At 47.1% G+C, this 14350-nt stretch overlaps 1 long non-coding RNA gene across 1 annotated transcript; it reads right to left on the reverse strand.

Annotated features, from left to right (window-relative positions):
• Window positions 1-866: 866 nt before the first annotated feature.
• Window positions 867-13813, reverse strand: LOC141054990 (uncharacterized). Its single transcript, XR_012221454.1, has 2 exons — window positions 13407-13813; window positions 867-1215 (listed from the first exon to the last, which is right to left on the reverse strand). It is a non-coding gene; the product is annotated as an uncharacterized lncRNA (long non-coding RNA).
• Window positions 13814-14350: the final 537 nt, after the last annotated feature.

The following is a 14350-nucleotide window of genomic DNA, read 5'->3' on the forward strand; positions in this document are numbered from 1 at the left end:
TCTGGCTAGACGAGAATCCAGAATTTGGTAAAGTGGAAGGGTTATGGCCAGGAGGACAATTCTTGGGTCTCTGCCTCTGATATTCATGCCGATTAGATTGGTTCGTGCTTTTCATTGGGCCCATCCTGATCGGCCCGGTGGCGTGGATGAGGGTTCGGTGACCCCTCAAGGGGGGGGGTACTGTTGTGAGCTCATTTTCGGGTTTGCCTCTGGCTTCTGGTGAGGGTTATGGAGCTGGCTGTGCTGACAGAGGAGTAGTGAGTCCTCTATCTGGACTCCATCTGTTGGTGAAGGGAGGTAATGACAGAGAGGAGTTCCTTGCAGCTCAGGGGAGCTCTGGTGAAATTGCTTCAGGCGGAAGCTGAATTCAGGTGTCGGGCTTCAGGGGTGAAGCTGAACTTTAGTGTCGTACTCTGTTGCTAGGAGCAATAGCAACAGAGCAAAGCTAAGTGGTGTTTTTCCCTGTTTTTTACTTTCCTTGTGTGTGTATTAGTGCAGTGGTGGGATTAGTTTCTGTACCGTCCAATTCACTAGAAAGGGTAGGTGCAGGGCGAGCTAGGGATTTGAGGTATCCAGCTCGTCGCTAGGTGTGGAACCTGCCTAGGGATCGTCAGGAGTGTAGGGACACTGACTCAGGGGAGTGCAGGAGGTCTCCACGTCACCGTTCCTGATTGCAGGGCCCTCCATTGTAACTGTGTTTCCCTTAACTCTGTTTAAATTCGCCCTGCTGGAGGCGGTGTATCCAGGGTCATGGGGGTTATAGAAATTCGCCCTGCTGGAGGCGGTGTATCAGTCACACGTGACATTACATTTATCTTAAAGCAACAAAAATGGAGAAACTAAACCTTCAGAGAATGGAGAAATGAAACCTTCAGCTTTGATTTTAGTTTTAACCCTTCACAATCCCCCCTAGATAATTTTTTTTAACACATATGCAGCATCAGATGTGCTATCCCAAGCTAACAGCTTGAGGGGTACTGGTCTTCACATGACTGATGCCGTGTTACCAGTCATGGCTGTCGCGGCACACCCGTCCCCCCCGTATACTGCAATTCACGAATAACAATTTTTGATAACGATGGTGAAGATCTTTTGTAGGTAGCCATGTGCTTGGCTTCAACATCTTCATCAAGTAGCCTTTTGAGATCGGTGCAGAGAAGAGCAGGGGCAACGACACCTTTGGTATCATCATTAGCTGTCTTAGTGCAGAATTTCCTAATACATACAGGAATACACCAAAGAACAAGTTTTAGTATCACATATACAACAAGGATACAGGCAGCAATGTGTAACAAGCTCTGTAAGATCACAGCTATCCAGCCCCCAATTCCCTTAAACCAATTGGCTGGATTGAGAAAGGAGAAGGTGTCTGACCACCAACTGTCCTTAGTACGATCACTGTCTTTATCGTATTGATCTCTGAGTCATTGAATATCTTCTAACTTTAACTTTTAACTTCTACCAATAATAATATGGAAAATGCGGAAAACCAAAACATTATGTCCCTTTATTTGCTATTAATGAAAATAACTTGGCACTCAACTTCTAGTATTCATGAAATTGGAGAAGAATTTTATTTAGGCAGTCTGCAAAAACGTTTTGGCCAACAATCTGGCCTTCGTCAGTCCGACTGCTTAAGATAATTAGGTAAGGCGGTAGTGTAGTAAAGGATGTGTCAATTCCTTTTGTGAGGACTGTGATGGTGAGTCATCCAGCTCACTTTTAAGGTGAGGTTCTATGTAATAGTCTCATATAAAGAAATATCCAATTCACTGTTTAGGCAAAAAAAATCTTTACTTATAATGGATTTGCCTGTATGATATGCCCATGGAAAGCCAAAATCCTGTTATATGCAAGAGTGTAGAAAGTAGTACAGCTGGCTTGTTATAGCAATGAGCACTCTAGACAGGAAGATAAGGTGAGTCTATGGAACTAACACATTGAACAGCACGGTCAGTTTCTTCTGATAACTGCTGAGGCTGGAAATTTGCAACTGGGGGCCTAGCACCAAACTATATCTCATATGGGGACAGGCCATGTTTTACAATAGGGGTAGTACGGATGTGGTATAGTACAATGGGTAGGAGCTCTGGCCATGGAGCCGTAGTCTCCTGCATCATTTTGGTCACTTGTCCCTTCAGTGTGCCGTTCAGCCTCTCAACTTCCCCACTGGATTGTGGGTGGTACGGAGTATGGACTGCTACAGTGGATCCAAGCATTGTCAGATCTTGGTACACATGAGAAGAAAAGGCCGGACCTTGGTCACTTTCAACAACTTCTGGAACCCCATATCTGCATACAGTTGTGGCCAAAAGTATTGACACCCCTGCAATTCTGTCAGATAATACTCAGTTTCTTCCTGAAAATGATTGCAAACACAAATTCTTTGGTATTATTATCTTCATTTAATTTGTCTTAAATGAAAAAAGAATTGTCCTAAAGCCAAATTGGATATAATTCCACACCAAACATAAAAAAGAGGGTGGACAAAAGTATTGGCACTGTTGGAAAAATCACGTGATGCTTCTCTAATTTGTGTGATTATCAGCCCCTGTAACTTACCTGTGGCACCTAACAGGTGTTGGCAATAACTAAATCACACTTGCAGCCAGGTGACATGGATTAAAGTTGACTCAACCTCTGTCCTGTGTCCTTGTGTGTACCACATTGAGCATGGAGAAAAGAAAGAAGACCAAAGAATAGAGTTGAGCGACTTTTGGTTTTTTAGGGTCGAGTTTCGTTTCGTGAAACCCGACTTTTCCAAAAGTCGGGTCGAGCAAGATCGGCCGATTATAGGGAAAAGTCGGGGTCGTCACGAAACCCAATGTAAGTCAATGGGGAATAAAAGTCGGCAGTGAGAGGAGGACAGGAAACACACCTACAGTGCCCATTTGAATGCCAAAAGCATCAATTCTTACTTAAGCTTGTCAACCTTAATTAACTTCTTAATACTAGTTACGCACTGAAAAATGGGGGTTATTTGGCTAAAGTTGTGGGGGGGGGAGGGCTGTCTCCAGGTTTTCATGTGCCCTGGGCGAAAGAGCGCCCCTTTAACACATACCACAACTCATCATGCTCCGATACGGCAGAGAAATAGCGGTATAGTACAATGAAAAATACTTCACTTTTTACATCTCATGACGAGGCCCATCTATTTCTCCATACAGAATCATTGGTCCCATATAATGTTCCATAGAGTATATGATGAGCTCCACATAATGCTACAGTATATGATGGGCCCCATGGATGAAGCTCCACTGTCTTATGGGCCCAAATAATGCTCCATACATAATGGGCCCCATTTCTAATGCTCTAGTGTATAATGGGCCCTTTAAATGCTGCTCCAGTGTCTGATGTCCACCTTTGGAATGTTCCAGTGTATGGTGGGCCCCATCTATCATTCTCCAGAGTATAGTGCTCCCCAAAAATTGCTGTCCCAACATTGAAAACAATGAAATAAGTCTCCTCGCTAGGGAATCCCTGTACTAGTCTGGACTCCTCGTCGTCCCCATCTTCCATCTCACTGCACAGTATTTCAACCTTGCAAGTGCTGTGATCCTGAGCAAGCAGGGGGGCCCACTCTTTGGCGACGGCACTGGCACAGGGCCCCTGATGGTACGGTGGTGTGTCTGATGGCGGGTGGGCCGAACCTGTACTTTCATCTGCAGCTTCCTCTTTGTCACCGTGTAAGATGGAACTGTATATGGGAAGGGTAACCTGAGTTTCATCAGGGTCAGATTCAGGCCGTGTAGCGTGCGAGGGGAATGTAGTGGTCTGGGTCAATGTCCCAGCAGATTCATCGAGCAGTGGCTGGGCATCAGTGCACTTGTGTCGCCCCCAGGAGTACGGTCGCCACAGTGGCATTACCTTCCTCCTAGGGAGTGTGATGTCATGCTTGGGAGCAACGAAGGATCTCTCTAGCAGGTTAACTGACTGGGCGGCGTTATTCCCACGAGTCATGACCCTCCAAACAGCGTTCATGAAGGCAAAGTGTTTGTTTTACGTGGGCAGTATGGTTGCAAAGCTGAACCTTAAAGGAATGTCCAGAAGGGCACCACCAGGAGTGGAGCCTACGGTTAAATTCGACTCCACCTGGGAAACCTCAACCATGCCAGCTACAGAACAGATGCACACATTGCAAGCTTAATTCCGTTAACGAACGAGACTCCGTCATGCCCCGCGGTCCGAGTCCGGCTTACTAGAGGGACACGTGAGGCTCTGGCACATGAGATTGGCCAATAACTGGTGTGTCATGCCCTTACATGTCCGTGGCTGCATGTGCGCTACACTGAAAAGGCCAGCGTTTGTCGCTTACAGGTGCAGATAACCCGCTGAACAACATTAGTGATGGGGATCACTGATTACAATTATTACCCGCGAACAATGATTTCCCAGTAAGTGCAGGTCAACCGCAGTTCCGGAATTAGGCCTAACCGTCATTCCTGAAAAAATGAAAAACTTACGTGTGCAAACCACAGGTGCTGTAGCTTGCTTAACAGCTCGCCAGCCGTTCTCACGCCCAGTATGGATTACACATGATTGCACAAAGGTGAGAAAGGGTACCGTATCCCCGGATAACATGTATGGATAGCGTACACATTCAAAATATATGTCTATACATCAGGAGGCAGGCTCAGACGGTGTCAGGCCCAGTATGGATTGCACGTGATTGCACAAAGGTGAGAAAGGGTACCGTATCCCCGGATAACATGTATGGATAGCGTACACATTCAAAATATATGTCTATACATCAGGAGGCAGGCTCAGACGGTGTCAGGCCCAGTATGGATTGCACGTGATTGCACAAAGGTGAGAAAGGGTACCGTATCCCCAGATAACATGTATGGATAGCGTACACATTCAAAATATATGTCTATACATCAGGAGGCAGGCTCAGACGGTGTTAGGCCCAGTATGGATTGCACGTGATTGCACAAAGGTGAGAAAGGGTACCGTATCCCCGGATAACATGTATGGATAGCGTACACATTCAAAATATATGTCTATACATCAGGAGGCAGGCTCAGACGGTGTTAGGCCCAGTATGGGTTACACGTGATTGCACAAAGGTGAGAAAGGGTACCGTATCCCTGGATAACATGTATGGATAGCGTACACATTCAAAATATATGTCTGTACATCAGGAGGCAGGCTCAGACGGTGTTAGGCCCAGTATGGATTGCAAGTGATTGCACAAAGGTGAGAAAGGGTACCGTATCCCCGGATAACATGTATGGATAGCGTACACATTCAAAATATGTCTACATCAGGAGGCAGGCTCAGCCGGTGTTAGGCCCAGTATGGGTTACACGTGATTGCACAAAGGTGAGAAAGGGTACCGTATCCCTGGATAACATGTATGGATAGCGTACACATTCAAAATATATGTCTATACATCAGGAGGTAGGCTCAGACGGTGTTAGGCCCAGTATGGGTTACACGTGATTGCACAAAGGTGAGAAAGGATACCATATCCCTGGATAACATGTATGGATAGCGTACACATTCAAAATATATGTCTATACATCAGGAGGCAGGCTCAGACGGCGTTAGGCCCAGTATGGGTTACATGTGATTGCACAAAGGTGAGAAAGGGTACCGTATCCCCGGATAACATGTATGGATAGCGTACACATTCAAAATACAGTGGGGCAAAAAAGTATTTAGTCAGTCAGCAATAGTGCAAGTTCCACCACTTAAAAAGATGAGAGGCGTCTGTAATTTACATCATAGGTAGACCTCAACTATGGGAGACAAACTGAGAAAAAAAAATCCAGAAAATCACATTGTCTGTTTTTTTTTTCATTTTATTTGCATATTATGGTGGAAAATAAGTATTTGGTCAGAAACAAAATTTCATCTCAATACTTTGTGATATATCCTTTGTTGGCAATGACAGAGGTCAAACGTTTTCTGTAAGTCTTCACAAGGTTGCCACACACTGTTGTTGGTATGTTGGCCCATTCCTCCATGCAGATCTCCTCTAGAGCAGTGATGTTTTTGGCTTTTCGCTTGGCAACACGGACTTTCAACTCCCTCCAAAGGTTTTCTATAGGGTTGAGATCTGGAGACTGGCTAGGCCACTCCAGGACCTTGAAATGCTTCTTACGAAGCCACTCCTTCGTTGCCCTGGCAGTGTGCTTTGGATCATTGTCATGTTGAAAGACCCAGCCACGTTTCATCTTCAATGCCCTTGCTGATGGAAGGAGGTTTTCACTCAAAATCTCACGATACATGGCCCCATTCATTCTTTCATGTACCCGGATCAGTCGTCCTGGCCCCTTTGCAGAGAAACAGCCCCAAAGCATGATGTTTCCACCACCATGCTTTACAGTAGGTATGGTGTTTGATGGATGCAACTCAGTATTCTTTTTCCTCCAAACACGACAAGTTGTGTTTCTACCAAACAGTTCCAGTTTGGTTTCATCAGACCATAGGACATTCTCCCAAAACTCCTCTGGATCATCCAAATGCTCTCTAGCAAACTTCAGACGGGCCCGGACATGTACAGGCTTAAGCAGTGGGACACGTCTGGCACTGCAGGATCTGAGTCCATGGTGGCGTAGTGTGTTACTTATGGTAGGCCTTGTTACATTGGTCCCAGCTCTCTGCAGTTCATTCACTAGGTCCCCCCGCGTGGTTCTGGGATTTTTGCTCACCGTTCTTGTGATCATTCTGACCCCACGGGGTGGGATTTTGCGTGGAGCACCAGATCGAGGGAGATTATCAGTGGTCTTGTATGTCTTCCATTTTCTAATTATTGCTCCCACAGTTGATTTCTTCACTCCAAGCTGGTTGGCTATTGCAGATTCAGTCTTCCCAGCCTGGTGCAGGGCTACAATTTTGTTTCTGGTGTCCTTTGACAGCTCTTTGGTCTTCACCATAGTGGAGTTTGGAGTCAGACTGTTTGAGGGTGTGCACAGGTGTCTTTTTATACTGATAACACGTTTAAACAGGTGCCATTACTACAGGTAATGAGTGGAGGAAAGAGGAGACTCTTAAAGAAGAAGTTACAGGTCTGTGAGAGCCAGAAATCTTGATTGCTTGTTTCTGACCAAATACTTATTTTCCACCATAATATGCATATAAAATGAAAAAAAAACAGACAATGTGATTTTCTGGATTTTTTTTCTCAGTTTGTCTCCCATAGTTGAGGTCTACCTATGATGTAAATTACAGACGCCTCTCATCTTTTTAAGTGGTGGAACTTGCACTATTGCTGACTGACTAAATACTTTTTTGCCCCACTGTATATGTCTATACATCAGGAGGCAGGCTCAGACGGTGTCAGGCACAGTATGGATTTGACGGCCCAGACTACACAGCGGAGGAGCAGGGAGAGGTAAAGATTGCAAATGCTGGGGCCCTGCCCAAGCAAGGGGGGCCCACTCATGGGCGTCGGTACTGGCACTGGGCCCCTCATAGTACGGCGGTGTGTCTGACGGCGGGTGTGCACCACCACCGTCAGAGACACTTGATTGCACTATGAGGGACCCTGTGCCAGTGCCCGCGCCCAAGAGTCGGCCTACCCACCTGTCCAGGGCAACGGCACTCGCACGGTGTCGTGCGGTAGGTGGTGACCCCGGCCATGGGGGGGCAGCACAGTTAGGGAGTTTTAAAAAGTGGCATATGTTGATGTTGGACATTCAGCTGATGCAAAAGGCGAAATAGGTGAAGTCCCAGGAAGAGGTGGACCAAAGCAAGCCATTTTTCTGTCACCCTATGTGTCATCAGGGGAAGGTGGGACAAAATCCTTGGAAACCCATGCGTGGTTCATTTTAATGAAGGTTAGATCATCCACATTTTGGGTTGACAGACGGGTCCTTTTTTCTGTCAGGATTGATCCAGCTGCACTGAAGACTCTCCGATAGCACACTTGCAGCTGGGCAAGCGAGCTCCTGTAAGGCATATTGGGCCAATTCAGGCCAGGTGTCCAGTTTAGCGGCCCAATAGTCAAAGGGGAATGACCTGTGTGGGAGAACATCGATCTGGGAGGAAAAGTAGTTTGTAACCATAGTTGACAACTGCTGTCTCCTGTCACTTTCCATCGATGCAGTATTACCAGTTGTGTGAGCGGTATTTGAAAAATCAGTCCACAACATTGTCATGAAACCCCTGTCTCCAACGCCACTTCTGCTGTGTGCACCACGAACACCTCTGCCAAGCTGCCCCCGGCCCGTACGGCTCGTGTGAGAACCATCACCGCTGCTGTGTGCTGGGAATGCCTCAAGCAACCGATTTACCAGAGTTGCTTGTTTATTAGCCAATATTAGGTCAAGGTTCTCCTGTGGCATGATGTTTTGTAATTTGCCTTTATAGCGTGGATCCAGGATGCTGGCCAACCAGTAGTCGTCATCGTTCATCATTTTGGCAATGCGGGGGTCCCTTTTTAGGATCTGCAAGGCATAATCTGACATGTGGGCCAATGTTCCCGGTGTCAATGATGCACTGCGAGTGCTGGGTGGAGGAGCACTTTCTGGCAAATCCACATCCCTCCAGTCACGCACAAACCCTGTACCAGACCTTGCCACGCCAACATTTTCACTTGCCCCACGAGATGCATCCTCCTCCCCTAAGTAATCATCCCCATCATCATCCTCCTCCTCCTCCTCTTCTTCCTCCACCTCGTCCAGGAGAGGTCCCTGAGCAGACAATGGCTGAATGTCATCAAGGATTCCCTCCTCCTCTTCCTCCTCATCAACATTGGCTGCAGACGCCTGCTCCTTAAGGTGCGTCAAAGTTTGCATGAGCAGACGCATAAGTGGGATGCTCATGCTTAGGATGGCGTCGTCTGCGCTTACCAGCCGTGTGCATTCCTCAAAACACTGAAGGACTTTACAGAGGTCTTTCAGCTTCGACCACTGCACACCTGTCAACTCCATGTCTGCTCTCAAAGTGCCTGGCCGTGTATCCTCCCACAAATGCATTATGGCCTGCCTCTGCTCGCACAGCCGCTCCACCATGTGCAGGGTGGAGTTCCACCTTGTCGCAATGTCGATAATGAGGCGGTGGTTGGGAAGGTGGAGCAATCGCTGCAGCTTCTGCATACGAACGGAGTGTACAGGCGACCGGCGGATGTGCGCGCACAGTCTTCGCACCTTCTGGAGCAGGGCTGTTAACTCCGGATAATTTTTGAGGAAGCACTGCACCACCAGGTTCAAGGTGTGAGCCAAGCAAGGTATGTGGCTGAGTTTTGAAAGGGCTATGGCTGCCACAAAATTACGGCCGTTATCACTAACTACCTTGCCAGCCTCAAGATGTACACTGCCCAGCCATGACTCAGTTTGTCGCTTCAAGTACTCGGCCAGCACCTCGGCGGTGTGTCTGTCGCCCAAACACATCATCTGCAACACAGCCTGCTGACGCTTTCCACTAGCTGCTCGATAGGGGGACACCTCGTGTGCAACAGTGGCAGCTGCAGATGGAGTGCTCGTACGACTGCGCTCTGTGGACGAGCTTTCGCTTCTGGAGGAGGAGGAGGAGGAGGGTCGAACACCTACAGCCAACTGTTTCCTATACCGTGGGCTAGGCAGCACTGTCCCACCACCGCTGTCCCCTGTGGACCCTGCATCCACCACATTAACCCAGTGCGCAGTGATGGACACGTAACGGCCCTGGTCATGCCGACTGGACCATGCATCAGTTGTGAGGTGCACCTTTCCACTCACTGACTGCTTGAGTGCATGGACAATGCGGTCTTTCACATGATGGTGGAGGGCTGGGATGGCTTTGCGAGAGAAGTGGCGACTGGGTAGGTCATAGCGTGGTACTGCATAGGCCATGAGTTCGCGGAAAGCTGTGCTTTCCACCAACCGATAGGGCATCATCTCTAACGAGATTAGTTTGGCAATGTGGGCGTTCAAACCCAGTGTATGCGGATGAGAGACTGAGTACTTTCTTGACCTACTCATAGTGTCTGGGAGGGTGAGCTGGACTTGAGAGCTGCATATGGTGGAAGTAGCGGTGGACAGGGCGGACTGAGAGAGGGTTGATGATGGTGATGGAGTTGGTGTTCTTTCTGATGGCCTAGAATCAGTCTTTCGTTGATATAACAGTGGGATTCCCTGACTGCTGTGGCCTTGCAACGACACCTCAACATTTGCTGCTGTGCTAACCGGTGGGCTTACAGTGGGGGAAACAATGTAGCGTTGCTGACTACCTTCGTTGTGATCAGTTGCACATGTGGCACTTGAGGTTTGGTGTTGTGTCCACGCTTGCAAGTGCATGGTGGTTAAATGTCTAAGCATGCAACTGGTATTCAAATTTTTCAGATTTTTCCCTCGGCTAAAGGTCTTTGCACACTTCTTACAGATAACCTTGGCCTGATCATGAGGATTTTGTTCAAAAAAGTGCCACACTGCACTCTTCCTACTTTGGCAGACATTTTGCGGCCTAGCACGCTGTGATCTTTTGACCCTCTGGACAAGCTGTCCAGCAACTCTTTTGATGTTTGGAACCTGTCTTTGGAGTGCTCCGGGCCTGCCAGATAACAGCTGTTGCGATGTCGATGCCTGCTGCGGATGCTCCTCCTCCTCATCTGAGCTATTGGAAGCAGCACCTTCTTCCCCCAATGGATGCCAATCTGGGTCAACAACTGGGTCATCCATCACCTCCTCTTCTATGTCATGTGCACCTTCCTCTGTGTCACCGTGTATGGTGGTATAGTGTGCGGGAAGGGGCACCTGAGTCTCATCAGGGTCAGAATCTGGCTCTGTACACTGCGAGGACAATGTAGTGCTCTGAGTGAATGTACCAGCAGAATCATCTATCAGCGGCTGTGCATCAGTGCACTCCATGTCAGATTCATCTTGGCCTGGGTAATTCACCATTTCACTTGATAATCCAGGCATGGTATGTGAAAACAGCTCCATGGAGTAATAAGTAGTATGGCCTGCGTCATCCTTCAATCTTGGTTGGGGTGAAGGACACAAGGAAAGGTGTGGTTCATGAACATGAGCCTCCAATGACGACTCAGTGCTTTTACTTTTTACAACTTCAGAAGAGGAGGCGATAGAGCTGGAGGCTGAGTCAGCAATGTAAGACAAAACTTTTTCCTGATGCTCTGGCTTTAAAAGCGGTTTGCCAGCTCCTAGAAAACTAAGCCTTCGAGGCTTTGTGGAGCCAGACGATGACGCAGGCTCAACACCTCCTGCATTCGGTCCTATTTTGCTTTTGCCACTACCATCAGATCCACCACCAACACCATCATTACCAGCTGCCAACCCCCGCCCAATTCCACGGCCTCTTCCACCAGCCTTCCTCATTTTTGGTAGAAATGTAGACAAAATCCAACAAACTATATAGTAATGTAAAACAAGGTACAAGGTGTCTATAGGACAGGGGAGATTTTGAATTTCTGCACACACTAGTGGACACTGGACACTTTTGGATTGTGTGAGGCCCACTGAATATCAGAGCGCTATGTCACAGGCTCGATGGCACAAGTGTGAAAAAAGTGACTACAGGATAAGGGAGATTTTGAATTTCTGCAGACACTAGTGGACACTGGACACTTTTGGATTGTGTGAGGCCCACTGAATATCAGAGCGCTATGTCACAGGCTCAATGGCACAGGTGTGAAAAAAGTGACTACAGGATAAGGGAGATTTTGAATTTCTGCACACACTTGTGGACACTGGACACTTTTGGATTGTGTGAGGCCCACTGATATCAGAGCGCTATGTCACAGGCTCGATGGCACAGGTGTGAAAAATGTCACTAGAGGATAACGGAGATTTTGAATTTCTGCACACACTAGTGGACACTTTTGGATTGTGTGAGGCCCACTGAATATCAGAGCGCTATGTCACAGGCTCGATGGCACAGGTGTGAAAAATGTCACTAGAGGATAACGGAGATTTTGAATTTCTGCACACACTGGTGGACACTGGTGGACACTTTTGGATTGTGTGAGGCCCACTGAATATCAGAGCGCTATGTCACAGGCAGAAATTGGCTAGTGTATCACAAACTACAAGGTGTATGTAGAATTGGGCAGAATAGGAATCTCCCTAGAGTGCAGGTCTGTAAGAACGGAACATGTCCTCGACTTATTCTCACAGAGTGACACACAGATAGCTTCACTGTGGCTGTGATAACAGCCGTTACACGGTACTGTGTGAGGAGCGTACACCGCTGTATGGTGTGAAAAAATGCACGCTCAGTACCTCAGCAGGACAAAAAAAAAAAATTGGGATTGCTTTTAAAAAAGCAGTTTGCAGAGCAGTGGGTAAACAGCAATGCAGCTGTCAGGAAGCCTTAGAAGGCAGCCCAACAACCAACACCACTGATACACCACTATATAGCCTCCCCTTGCACTGCACACACAGTGACTGGTGTGTTGTACAGGCAAAATCGCTAGCAGCAGAAGCAGTTTTTTTTTCTTCTTCCCTGCCTAACGCTCTCCTTACAGAATCAGCAGCAACCTCTCCCTATGCTAAGATCGGCAGAAGTAAGATGGCGGTCGGCGTGCACGCCCTTTTATACCCCCTGTGACGCCCACCAAAGCAAGCCAATCACTTGCATGCCCTTCTGAAAGATGGTGGTGACCCGTGCCTATGTCATCACGTTGCCCACAGTGTCCGTGGATCCTGATTGGCTGAAAAAGAGCGCAAAACAAACTTTTGAAACGCGACTTTGGCGCGTAAGTCGCCGACCTCGTGGCCGACCTCATCCTAGGGTCGGGTTTCGTTTCATGAAACCCGACTTTGCCAAAAGTCGGCGACTTTTGAAATTTTTCGACCCGTTTCGCTCAACTCTACCAAAGAACTGTCTGAGGACTTGAGAAACCAAATTGTGAGGAAGCATGAGCAATCTCAAGGCTACAAGTCCATCTCCAAAGACCTGAATGTTCCTGTGTCTACCGTGCGCAGTGTCATCAAGAAGTGTAAAGCCCATGGCACTGTGGCTAACCTCCCTAGTTGTGGACGGAAAAGAAAAATGATATATACAATATACCAATGGCGCTAGTGTGCAGGGTTGATTCAGCAGCGAGTAAGGAACCCCCACACCACCAGGGGTGAAAATAAACAATTTAAACAAAATGATACTCGCGCTATGAATCAATGGAGAATAATATATATATATTTACCTGTAGGATCAAGGCAATAAACTCATAAGCATTACATGTTAGAGGGTACTGAGTATTGGTGGATCAAACTACAAAAAGACAAAACAAAGCATAAGTTTTAAATCTGAAAATGCAAAGTCATAAAAAAAAAAAAAGTGTGAAAGTGTCCGGGTTAGACTCTAGTGACTAAGAGCATGGTCGGTATTGCGTTCTAATAGTTAATTAAAAACACCTACCATATAACTATACAGGCATAAATAAAAACAGAAACAAACACACTGGGGGAACCATAAAGTGCTATATATGTACCTTGCACATACCCCACTGTGACTATTACCTCTGAATAGGAGTGCCGTGGGAAACGCCCGGTGCTTCACTAATGTGAACAGACGTTTAAACAGTAGATTCACCGCTGTGAGCGGACTTTTGCTTTTGAGCGGTAGAAGCCAGCAGCATATACTTGCTAATCGTTTAGGAAGTCTCTCAATCAGTAGAAAAAAAACAAATAAAACACCGAGCTCTGTTCTGGCCGGTAACAGGCTCCAGGTGCTGGCAAATGTCCGATAATTCTCCGATGGTGATAGATCCCGCGTGAATGGCGTGAGAGCAGGGAAAAGAGCACAAATGATCGCACACCAAAGTAAACACAGTCTAACGGCGGTCAGCATACCAGCCGCATTATAGATTGTAGACACCCGCGGTCAGCGTGGTGTGAATCTGGCAGGACCTGCGATGATAATCCAGATCACGAGAGGCGCGCAATCACATGATGTCTGATAACAAGAATGCTGCTTGAGCCAAAATTCCAACTAGTTTCGGAATAGCACGGATTCCTTCCTATTTTTTATTCTCCATTGATTCATAGCGCGAGTATCATTTTGTTTAAATTGGAAAAGAAAAATTGACAAGAGATTTCAACGCAAGATTGTGCGGATGTTGGATAAAGAACCTCGACTAACATCCAAACAAGTTCAAGCTGCCCTGCAGTCCGAGGGTACAACAGTGTCAACCCGTACCATCTGTCGGCGTCTGAATGAAAAGGGACTGTATGGTAGGAGACCAAGGAAGACCCCACTTCTTACCCCGAGACATAAAAAAGCCAGGCTGGAGTTTGCCAAAACTTACCTGAATAAGCCTAAAACGTTTTGGAAGAATGTTCTCTGGTCAGATGAGACAAAAGTAGAGCTTTCTGGGCAAAGGCATCAACATAGAGTTTAGAGGAGAAAAAAAGAGGTATTAAAAGAAAAAAACACGGTCCCTACAGTCAAACATAGCAGAGGT

This window comes from Dendrobates tinctorius, unplaced genomic scaffold, assembly GCF_039654945.1.
Source record: "Dendrobates tinctorius isolate UK_male_01 unplaced genomic scaffold, ASM3965494v1 ptg000182l, whole genome shotgun sequence".
Taxonomy (NCBI): Eukaryota; Metazoa; Chordata; class Amphibia; order Anura; family Dendrobatidae; genus Dendrobates; species Dendrobates tinctorius.